Below are 12682 nucleotides of genomic sequence, written 5' to 3' on the forward strand. Positions count from 1 at the left end.
AGCTGGAATTTACCCAAATTCAGTGTAGAACCAAATTTAATGTGATGCAGTAATTTTAATGGGATGGCAAAATAATTCATTATGCAGCTGATTCCAGTAAGTCACTGCACTTGAGAACCCAATTTATTTATGTCCATCTGCCTGTCTTTGAAGCAAGGATCTCTGTGATGCTAACTCAGCCACTATGACCTCTGAGCCACACAACCACCTCAATTCCGTCAACATGTAAACACCATCATCTCAACTTTTAACCATGATGGACCTTACCCTCTCTTCTCTATCGCGTAGCAGCCGGTAGTCAGGCCACCGTGGCCATGGAGGACCACCTCGCAGCACTCATAGAGGCCGAGGCGTGGGGCTTCCAGGCCATCGTGGAACAAACGTGGGAGCGCTACCACTCCGAGCTGGCTGACCTGGCCCAAAGGACCTCGGCTGAAGGCCAGGAGGTCGAGGTGCTGCGCCACCAAGGGATGGAGATGGCCTCGTGTCTCCAGGATCTGGGCCACGAAGCCAACGAGCACGGGAACCTAAACTGCCACCTGCAGACCACTGCAAGAGAGATGCTCGTCCGGCACATGGAGGACATTGGCGCACTGCAGGTAAGCGCCTCAAGTGGCTAAGCAAGGTCAGACTACCAACACTTCTTCCTGAAAAAACGTCCCAGTATTGCATGAGGTTGGCTACTGGAATGTTTTTTTCTCCATGAGCTGCTGCCCTGTGCCTCTTCTGTGGGTCACATCCACTGTGCTCATGCCGTATATCACCACATCCTTGCAACCAGAGAGGTTACCCAAACTGAAAACTGCAACCGGAAATCGGGGTTAACTGTTTATTTTCCTGAGCCGAAACTGAAGCAACAATTTTTATTTTCTTCTCTGGAATAAAATAGAAAAGAAAGGATTCGGTTACTGGCTTTAATCGGTAAAAAAAGTCACAAAATATGCTTTGTAGGTGTCGTGTTAAAAGTGAAATTGTCCATGATCCCTGGACTACTGTTATTGTGTCAGGGGGTACATTTGCAGGTTGCTCAGCACGAGAGTGAGCGGCTCGCAAACGGAAGGTTGCGAGTTCAAATCCGGGTTGGGGGTGGTTGACTCAGCCCATCATCCTTCTGGGGTCGACAAAATTAGCCAACCTGAGCATACCCGAATGTGAATAGGGTTTACTCCCCGCTTCCAACACACTCTCAGTCTTCCCCGACTACTTTAGACCTGCACATCTTCCTACTATGATAATTGTTTTTTTACCCTTCTATCTGGCAACAAAACTGACACCTTTTTTACAAGGAGTCATGTTTGCATAGACCACAATACCTGCAGTCGTAATGCAAACAAAAACATAATTCTGATAATGTATGCACTGTCCTTGAAAAGGCGCCTTTTGGCGTAATCTGGTCCAACACCATGTGAGACTAGGTTCTAAGGAAAGCTGTCTCGGGTTTGGACCAATCAACTTCAAGGACAGTGCATACATTATCAGAGTTATGTTTTTGTTTGCATTACGACTGCAGGTATTGTGGTCTATGCAAACATGACTCCTTGTAAAAAAGGTGTCAGTTTTGTTGCCAGATAAAAGGGTAAAAAAACAATTATCATATTTTTTCTTCTGGCAAATGAGGTTCCAATGATTTTCCTACTATATACAATTCCTCTGAGGTACAGATCTAGAGTGGCTGTCACGGTGATATGTCTGTTCTCCAAATCCTCTTGTTCCCTTACCACTTAATTCAGAACGTTACAGAGACACTGCAGACCGAGCGCGAGCAGCTGCGCATGGCAATTGTGCGCCACCTCCATGACCACCAGCGACTCTTGGAGATTACACGGGACCTCGGAATGGAGATCACATCATACAGGTGACCACATGGGTGGGCAAAGTCTGGGTTCGAGTCGGGACATAATTCAAGTTGAGCACTATCCACGGCTTGGAAAATACTTTTATGAAGGCAATAAAAATGCAGTTCCACCATTGGAACCTCCTTTGCCAGTAGCAAAATATGATAATGGTGTAAATGCTTACCCCGAGCTCTCATACTCTGAGGTTACATTGCCTTTGAGTTGTGTGCCTTTTGGCGTCATCTGGTCCAATACCATGTGAGACAAGGCTCTAAAGAAAAGCTGTTTCGGGTGTTGACCAATACATTTTAAGGACAGTGCATACATTATCAGAGTTGTGTTTTTTGTTTGCATTCCGACCGCAGGTATTGTGGTCAATGCAAACATGACTCCTTGTAAAAAAAGGTGTCAGTTTTGTTGCCAGATTAAAGGGTAAAACACCAATTATAAAAAATGCAGTTGTCTCATTTTGGGTGTTTGTATGCCTGTGTGGCGTCGTGGAATAATGGTTAGAACACTGAGCTGTGAAGCCAGCGACCAGAGTTTGGCTAACATGAGTGGCCATTGATATCTGAACAGGTCTCAGGCTCCCTCAGTCGACTCAGCCTTGAATGTGTACCTGGTTCTTTGAGTGTGTATAAAACATTAGCATTGGGAAGACAAAAGCGACGAAGCATGGTACTGGTCACACCACCCCTTCATGCACTGCCCCACTCTTAGTAGGTGCTCGATAACATCACTTGCCCCAACAGCCTGTGTAGGTTATATGGGGAACCCTTGTTTTTTGTTTTGTCTCATGCTGTGTAGAATGCTTCTGGATAGGAACGTTGAAGAGCAACGGTTTGCAGAAGCAGAGACGGGCCATCTCCACGTGAAAGGTAACACACTGATAAAGACAAAGGCGTTGAAATACATGTTGGTGTATGCTCCTTTACAATTTTATTACGTAGAGTCGCTATCGCACAAGCACCGAACTATACAAACTATTGACCACAGTGCATACTGGACAATATGCAATGCATGTACATGCTATCAGACTTGCCTGAAATGCACGTGTTGGTCATAGTTACTCTTTGGTCAATATATGGAGAAAGAAATCGTAGATAAATTCCTCCTTTGGAAATACAAGTAGGGGAAATGCCACAGATTACACCCACCGCAGTGAAGGAAGCTATAAAATCAGCTCATGTGTAGCTGCAAGATAGATCATTGCATCTCCGCATTATTAGAGATGGTAACAACTTGGGAAGGAATTCATCCGCAAGCAGATAGATGATGGCTGATAATGATATGTATAAGTGAAACGTCAATTCTTTTCTTTTACTTGACAGAAACTGAGCCGTTGTACAGATATACCCCTGCACGACAGAATCCGCTGATGAAACAACCGGCTTTGAGTGCTGCTAAACTCGCAGAAACAAGAAGCGCTGGTCTACCGACACTTTTTCAACAAGATCTCGCTGAAGGCACTAAAGAGGTCCAAGTGAGTGAACGAGGGGGATTCCAAACATTTGCCGAGATCATGACCTCTTCGCAACGCACATTCCTTGCAGACAGACTGCAGGGCACTAAACATGTAAAGGAGCAAGGCAGCATTGGTGCTGAACAGGGGTATGCACGACATGTGCCTGATTTCAGTTTAATACCGAGAGACGATAACATGCTCGCGGATCACTTAGGCGTGCAAAGAGGGATTTTTGTGGATACTTGCGAAGAAATTGCGCAAGACATCACCAACAAAGTTGGTTGCACATCAGATGTGCTTTTCAGTAAACCTCTGGGTTTACGTCCACTGTTGTTGAACGAAAAAGAAGAAGCTACTGCAATTAAGGCTGTCTCAGGTGGACACAAGGTCCGTTTGACTGCCAGTACCCATCAAGTCATTCATCCGGACAAAGCTACTATCGAGGCCCACAGTCCAGAAGACGTTAGCATAATTGGAACACAGCAAGAACCTCGAAGTAACTGGGAATCTTTCAAGGAAGACGGCAGCACACTGTTCAATGTGATGGTAGGTGAACGTCAAGATGAAAAAGGTGAAATTGAAGAATCTAAAGCCATCAGTTATGAGACAGACTTCATTGCTGCTCAGAGCCCAAGGAACTTGTCAGAAGCAACCATTAAAAGTAAAGAACATGGGCAAGAAGGAGACATTTATGAACGGGAAGAGGTACAACTAGAAATAGCGTTTGATGAGACAGTGATTCCAAATGTTCCTTCAGATGAAAAATTTGACAAAAAAATTGTGGTATGCGTGGAAGACGCACACTCTGTTGAAAAACGTGTTGACAAAAATGAAACAATATCCAAGCAACTGAATGAAGATTTAGTAAGGTCAACCACCGATAAAGCGACACATCAAGAAGTAGAACATCTGGAAACTATTATTCTAACCAAGAATATTCAAATTCCTGGTGTTCATGAAGATTATCCGCACAGTGTCTTGATGGATACTGCACACATAATTAAACCAGATGTTGCGATTAAGAAGGAGGCACAACCAGCCTCGTGGGAACAATGTGGATATTCTCAAGAGGAATGGCCTCTTCGGGAAGCCACAGCCAGTGAAGAAGAACACGAAGTACAAGATAAGAAACGTACAGAACTTTCAGTGGCTGCCAAAGAAGGAGAGACTGGTTTAGCAATCGTCAACGAACAGGACTTGCATGTTGAAAAAGACAAAGAAGATTTTAAACTAGAGCCACAGCATACAAAAACTACGTTTGATATAAATAATCGTTCAAATGTTACTTCACGGGATTATGTTAAACATGACGTTGACATTACGAAAGATGGCATCACTGAGGTAACATTGGAAAGAGCTGAATTTATTCAACAAATCCCTTCAGAATTTGCTAAATCTCTGGAGGAAAAGATTGCAGTTGGCATTGAAACAGATGACTTAATTTTGTCGTTAGAAAACCAAGACCAACGTGGTCTGGAGGTAAAAGTCGTAGAGCCAAACATTGGTACAACTGAGAACTTTTCAGCTGATGAAGAGATAGCAGATGTCGACATACAAATCCCTGAAGGTGTTCTGACAAGTATCATTATTGCTGAAGAAGACATTACATGTTTTGAGAAAAAGAACTCTGCAGGACTAAGCGACATTGATTCTCCAGATATTTTCAGTGAACAAGCCACTTATAAAGGGGGGGTTGAACAACAGGAAGCAGAAATGTATGCAAAATATAACGTAGATGTTACGTTAAGTGAAGATTACATGCGTGATGTGGAGGACAATTCGGAATGCATTGAAGAGATCCAAATAAACACAATGGATCTCAAAGACCGCAAGATTGCATTTCATGGTCCTGAAAAAGAGGAAAGATACTGCAAAGAGGACGAAGGCATAGGCCAGTATTCAGTCAACATAATTGGCCAGAAACAATATGAGCCAGAAGCACAAATTGTGGAGCAACAATTTCTGGCGGATGCTTCAAGTTTTGCAGTGTATAAACACACTACACCTAACTTTGAGGAACAATTGATGAAGGCACAATGTTCAGAAGATGACATTTCAGTGACCACCAAAGAACAAGGGTTTTCTAACGAAACAACTGTTAAAGAAGTCACCCGTGTTGTGCAGGAGGAAACGACACCACAGGATGTGATGATGCAATCATTGGTAATAATTGAGAGGGAAACACAAGATGTAGATAATTTAGAAGAAATATTTGATGAAGGTGATGGGTCAGGTGTTGTATCAAATGAGGATATTCCACAGGACTTTGAGATAACTGAAGTAGAACATGATCGCCCAGATGTTCACATAACCAAGACTGATCAAGGACAAGATGAAAAGGTTGAACTAGTTATTGAAGATGAGGAATGCCTGAAAATAGAGGAAACTGCAGCTCACAGTCACATTTGTTTATCAGAAATGAGCAGTGAAAACGACAGATATCCGAAAATTACTAACAAAACTAAATCACAATGGGCTCCTGATGAGGTGCAACTTCCTGATTCACGGGAAGCTGATACATCAGAGACAACCATTGCGATGGAAGCACACGGGTCTGATGCAGACGAATTAGAAACACACATCATTCTGAGAGATATTACAGCAAATACTTCAACTGAATTCATGGAAGCACAACATGAACCGACTGGACAGATCAATGAAGAAGAGGCGATTGAGTTCCAAGAAACTACAACTGAGAGTGAAATAGTTTCATCAGCTTCCTTGGTTGAAGAAGAAAAGTACAACAGGGACGTGGAGCACTTGGAAGCATCGATTATTTATGAAGGAGGTACAACAATTGCTCCAAATGTACTACAATTGGAAACACAAAATCCCCAAAATGACATAGAGACTGTTGAAGTAAATGATGACATTATTGAGCAAATCATTCAAAATCCTATGAAGATAGAGGAAACGCACTTTGAAGGTGATATAGGTTCATCAGATACAAGCTTTGAAAAAGACAGAAATAAGGCGGCACATTTAGAAGGACACAATATTCCTGAATTAATTTCATATAATGTTTCACCTGAAGCAATTGAAACACAAGATAAAACTACTGAAGATGTCATGGAAGGAGTTATCACTGAGGTACAAGAACTTGAAAGTGAGATAGATCCATCAGCTTTCATCACTGAAGAAGAAAAGTACAAAAAGGAAGTGATTGTTTTTGAGGACGATATAATGATTGTTTCACATGAATGTGTTTCACAAGATAGTCAGATACCATACATGAATAAACAAAGTTCAGAATACGATAGACATAGTTCTGATGACACATTAAATGTTGGTGAAGAAGAGAAAACTCAGGATGTTGTACAAGATGAAACAACGCAACAAATTACTGAAGAAACATTGAATAAATTAGTAGAAAAGATAGTGCAAAGCGAATGGGATGTGTCAGATGTGTGCATTGAACAAGATGAGGATGAAAAGGAGATGGAACATCCATTATTGGACTCAACGTCTGAAGATGTTCCAGCCACTATTTCACATGAAGGCATCACACATGCCATTGAGATAGCACAAGTGGTTACACCAACCACAATAGCTGACTTGGCAGAGATCGTTGAAACACCAGATGAAAATGAAGGTATTGAACAGACCACTGGACCTGAAAGACAACGTTTTGAAGATAATATCGTGTCAATAAGTGAATCAAAAGAAGATATATCTGAAGAGGTCTGTGAAGAAACTGTGACCACGACAGATCAAATAGTACTTGAAAGCGAAACACAATTATTGCCTCAAGTTGTTTCAACAACTGCTCAATATGAAGTTGTCACACGAGTCGTTGAAATAGCACACGGTGTTACATCAATCAAAGATGATGATTTCGCAGAGATCATTGATAAAGAAGATAAAAATCCTGATAATGTAGTGATTGAACAGATCACTGAAACAGAAAAGCCAATTTCTGAAGATGATATCGTGAAAATAATTAAAGCAAAGGAGGACGTTTCTGAAGAAGTCAGTGATGAAACTTTGTCCATAAAAGAGGAAATAGCAGTTAAAAGTCAAACGCAATTACTGTCCGAAGATGTTTCATCAGCTGCTTTTTATGACGATGTCTCAAAAGACTTTGAGAAAGCATACGTTGTGAGATCAATAAAAAAAGCTGACTCGGAAAAGATAATTGAAACGCCAAATACAGTTCCTGAACCTGAAGCTATTCATAAGATCACTGAAATTGAAAAGCCAATTTCTGAAGATGATTTAGCAGAAATCGTTGAAATAAGAGAGGCAGATTCTAAAGACATCATTGAAGAACCAGTCACCAAGAAAGAAGAAAAAGTACTTGAGCATGAAACACTAATAGTGTCTGAAGAGGTTTCTACAACTGCTAATTATGAAAGTGTCTCACAAGACGTTGAGATAGCAGAAGTAGATATATCAATCACACAACCTGAACTGGCAGAGATTGCTGAAACACCAGATGAAGCATATGATCATGAAGCTGTTGAAAAAAATACTGAAATTGGTGAGCAAATGTGTGAAGATGATATCATACAGACCATTGATCCAAATGAGGGAGATACTGAAGAGGTAATTGAAGAAACTTTGACAATACCAAAGGAAACAATACTTGAAAGTGAAACGCAATTAGTGTCTGAAGATGTTTCAACAACTGTTCCATATGAAGTTCTCTTGCAAGATGTTGAAATATCAGAAGTGGTTAAACCAATCACAGATGATAATTTGACAGAAATCATTTATACACGAGATTACGTTCCTGAACAAGAAGCTATTGAGCAAGTCACTGAATCTGAAGAACCGTGTTCTGAATATGACATCATGCCAGTCATTGACCCAAAGGAGTACCTTTCTGAAGAGGTCAGTCATGCAAATGTGACCACGAGTGAGGAAGCTGTACTTGAAAGTGAAGTTGAATTAGTGTCCGAAGATGCTATAACAACTTCCCCGTTTGAAGGTATCTTGCAAGACGTTAAGATAGCAGGAGTAGATATCTCAATCAATCAAGCTGATTTGGCAGAGATCGCTGAAACACCAGATGCAACTTATGAAAATGAATCGGTTGAACGGATCACTGAAATTGATAAACTAACTTCTGAAGATGATATCGCAGAAATCCTTGAAGTAAAGGAAATGCATTCTGAAGAGGTCATTGAAGAAACTCTGACCACAAAAGAGGAAACCGTAGTTAAAAGTGAAACACAATTTGTGTTTGAAGATGTTTCAACAACTGCTCCGTATGAAGGTTTCTTGCAAGACGTTGAGGTAGAACCTGTTGCTACAGCCATCACAGAAGCTGAGCTAGCAGATATCGTTAAAATCCCAGATAAAGCTACTGAACATGAAATTATTGAGAAAATAGCTGGACATAAAAAAACATGTTCTGAAGATGATATCCAGCCAATTAGTGAACCAAAGGCAGACATTTATGAAGGAATCAATGAAGAAACTGTAACCACGAAAGAGGAAACAATAATTGAAAGTGAATTGAAATTAGTGTCTGAAGATGGTTTCACAACAGCAACGCATGAAGGTGTCTCACAGGACCTTGAGATAGCAGAAATGGTTAAACCAATCACAGAAGCTGAATTGGGAGACATTGTAGAAACACCAGATGCAGCTCACGAACGTGAATATATTAAACAGAACACTGACATTGAACAGATCACTCAAATAGAAGAACCAAGTTATGAAGTTGATGTGGTAAAAATGTATGAAGGAAAAGAGGCAGATGATTTTGAAGAGGTAATTGAAGAAACTGTGACCATGCCAGAGGAACAAATGCTTGGAAGTGAACTGCAAATGGTTTCTGAAGATGTTTCAACAACTGGACCATCTAAAGGTGTCTCTCAAAATTATCAGATAGCAGAAGGGGTTACATCAATAACGGAAGCAGATTTGACAAAAATAATTGATATGCAAAAGGAAGCACCTGAACATGAAGATATTGAGCAAACCACTGAACTTGAAGAACGATATTCTGAAGATGATATCATGCCAATAGTTGAATCATATGAGGTAATTTCTAAAGAGGCAAGTGAAGAAACTGTGTCCATAAAAGCGGAAACAGCAGTTCAAAATGAAATGCAATTGCTGTCTGAAGATGTTTCAACAAGTGCTCCATATGAAGATGTCTTAGAAGTCGTTGATAAAGCAGCAGTAGTTAGAGAAATTGTTGAACCTGAACTGGCAGATATTGCTGAAAGAGCAGAAGAACCTCATGAACATGACGTTATTGAGCAGATAACTGAAATTGAAAAACAAAGTTCTGCAGATGATATAGTGACGATAATTGAACCAAAGGGGGATGTATTCGAAGAGATGGATGAAGAAAATTTGACCACGACAGAGGAAACAGTAATTCAAAGGGAAATGCAATTAGTGTCCGAAGATATTTTAAGAACTGCTCAACATATAAATGTCTCAGAATATGTTGAAATTGCATTCGTGGATATATGCATCACAGAAGTTGATTTGGCAGAGCTGGCTAAAACTCCAGATGACACAACTGATCATGAAGCTCTTGAACCGATTACTGAAATGGAAAAACCAAGTTCTGAAGATGATATAGCACAAATCTTTAAACCAAAGCAAGAAGTATTTGAAGAAATCAGTGAAGAAACTGTGACCACGATAGAGGAAACTGCACTTCAATGTGAAGCACAATTGCTGTCTGAAGATGTTTCAACAACTGTTCCACATGAAAGTGTCTCACAAGAAGTTGAGGTAGCAGAAGTGGTTACATCCACCACAGAAGGTGATATGGCAGAGATCGCTGAAACACCAGATGAAGCCACTGATCGTGAAGTTAATGAACAGATCACTGACATTGAAATGTCAATTTCTAAAAATGATATTCTGCATATAATGGAATCAAAGGAAGATGTTTCTGAAGAGGCCAGTCAAGAAACTCCGTCCTCGAAAGAGGAAAAAGTAGTTGAAATTCAAACGCAATTGATATCTGAAGATGTTTCAACAACTGCTCCATATGGAGGTGTCTCAGAATATGATCAGATAGGAAAAGTTGTTAGATCAATCAAAGAAGCAGATGTCGCAGAGATGTTTGAAAGACCAGATGAAGCTCTTGAACCTCAAGCTATTGAGGAGATCACTGAAATTGAAAAACACATTTCCGCAGATAATATCGTGCCTATAATTGAACTAAAGATGGACGCTTCTAAAGAGCTCAGTGAAGAAACTGTGTCAATGACAGTGGAAAAAGCAAATCATAGTGAAATGCAATTGCTGTCTGAAGATGTTTCAATAAGTGCTCCATATGAAGATGTTTCACAAGACGTTGAGATAGCAGAAGCGGTTACATCCATCACAGAAGTTGATTTTCCAGAGATCGTTGAAACACCAAAAAAGAAAACTGAAATTGAAGAGCCAAATTCTGAAGTTGATTTTGCAGAGATCATTGAAGCCAAAGAGGCACATTCTGAAGAGGTTATTAAAGAAACTTTTACAACGAAAGAGAAAAAGGTAATTGAAAGTGAAACTCCATTGATTTCTGAAAATCTTTCAAAAACTGCTGCATATGAAGTTCACTCACGGTTATATGAAGATGTTACACAAGGCACTGAGATAGAAAATGCGGAAGTGGGAACCCCAACATTTCCCATAGCGGTTGATATTAAAGCCCGTGATGAAAGTATTTATGAACCGGTGGAAAAACTAGAATTTGGATCTGCCGAGCAGGGAATGCTATTTAATGCTAGTTTAGATGCCAAGAGATTGGCTGACGCTAATCAGTTGTTAATGCTCAGTAATGATGAGCAAACACCCTCCGGAGTAGTGTTCTTGGAGAGAATTGATGAGAAGGAAAATGTAACTGATGCTCCAAGTGGATTCATGTATGTGACCAGTAAAACAGAAGCAATTCAAGAAAAATATAATTTGAATGCGTGGCTGCCTGAAAATAAATCAACTTCTTTTAGTGGAGAATATGACTTGCATTCAACATTATTAGAGGGATCACACCGAGAAGAAGCAATACTTCAAGAGGAATATATTTTGCATGTAGATAGCAATCAGGATATTAATGTGGAACAGCAAGAAATTTACTTTCCATCACATGATGGTGTCTCGAAATTTGCCGAGATAGAAGTGAAGAGAGAAAGCAGTCAATATAAACCAGATGAAGCTCCGAAGCATGAAGATCCAGAATGGTTAACTGAACCTGAAATGTTGATCTCTGAAGATGATAATGTACAAATTGTTAAAGAAAAAGAAGACGTTACTCAAGAGGTTAGTGGAAAAACTGTGACGACAACAGAACAGAACGTAGTTGAAAGTGAATCACCATTAGTGTCTGCGCAAAATGAAGAACCTGAACGTGAAGCTATTGAACATATCATTGAGTGTGAACCACCGTGTTCTGAAGATGACATAATGCCAATTATTTACTCAAAGGATGACTTTTCTGAAGAGTTCATTGATGCAATAGTGACCACGAGAGAGGACGTTGTCCTTGAAAGTGAAATGCAATTTGCGTCTGAAGATGTTTCGCCAACTGTTGTATATGATGGTTTCTCACAATACATTAATATATCAGGAGTGGTTACATCAATCAAAGAAGATGATCTAATAGAGATCATTGAAACACCAAATGAAGCTACTGAACATGAGGTTATTAAACAGACCACTGAACCTGAAAACCTATGTTATCAAGATGATATCATGGTACGAATTGAATCAAAGGAATATGTTCCTGAAGCGAAAAGTGAAGAAATTGTAACTATGAAAGAGGAAACTGTAGTTAAAAGTGAAATGCAATTAGCATGTGAAGATATTTCAACAACTGTTCCATATGAAGGTGTCTCAGAAGAAGTTGAGATAGTACATGTAGATACAGCCATTACAGAAGCTGATTTGGGAGAGATCGATGAAACACCAGAGGAAGTTACTGAACGTGAAGCTATTGAACAGATACCTGAAATTGCAACACCAATTTCTGAAGATGATATCGTGAAAATAATTGAAGCAAAGGAAGCAGATTCTGATGAGGTAATTGAAGAAACTGTGACCATGCGAGGAGATTTTGAACAAGAAGCTATTGGGGAAATCACTGATCCTGAACAACCGTTTTGTGACGATGACATCATGCCATTTATTGACTCTAAGGATTACCTTTCTGAAGAGGTCAGTGATGCAGCTGTGACCACGAGAGAAGAAGCTGCCTTTGAAAGTGAAATGCAATTAGTGTCAGAAGATATCTCAATAACTGCACCGTACAAAGATGTCTTGCAAGACGTTGAGGTAGTACCTGTCGCTACAGGTATCACAGAAGCTGATTTGGAACAGATCGATAAAACAACAGATCAGGCTACTGAACATGAAGCTATAGCACAAATCATTGAAATTGAAAATCCAATTTCTGAAGATGATATCGTACAAATAGTTGAAGTAA

The 12682-nt window shown here is 40.1% G+C and overlaps 1 long non-coding RNA gene across 1 annotated transcript; it reads left to right on the forward strand.

Moving 5' to 3' along the window:
• Window positions 1-203: 203 nt before the first annotated feature.
• Window positions 204-11995, forward strand: LOC144736214 (uncharacterized). Its single transcript, XR_013588734.1, has 4 exons — window positions 204-599; window positions 1731-1855; window positions 2643-2713; window positions 3167-11995. It is a non-coding gene; the product is annotated as an uncharacterized LOC144736214 (long non-coding RNA).
• The last annotated feature ends 687 nt before the right edge of the window (window positions 11996-12682 follow it).

The sequence above is a fragment of the Lampetra planeri genome, chromosome 59 (assembly GCF_965212315.1).
Source record: "Lampetra planeri chromosome 59, kcLamPlan1.2.h2, whole genome shotgun sequence".
In the NCBI taxonomy this organism is placed as follows: Eukaryota; Metazoa; Chordata; class Hyperoartia; order Petromyzontiformes; family Petromyzontidae; genus Lampetra; species Lampetra planeri.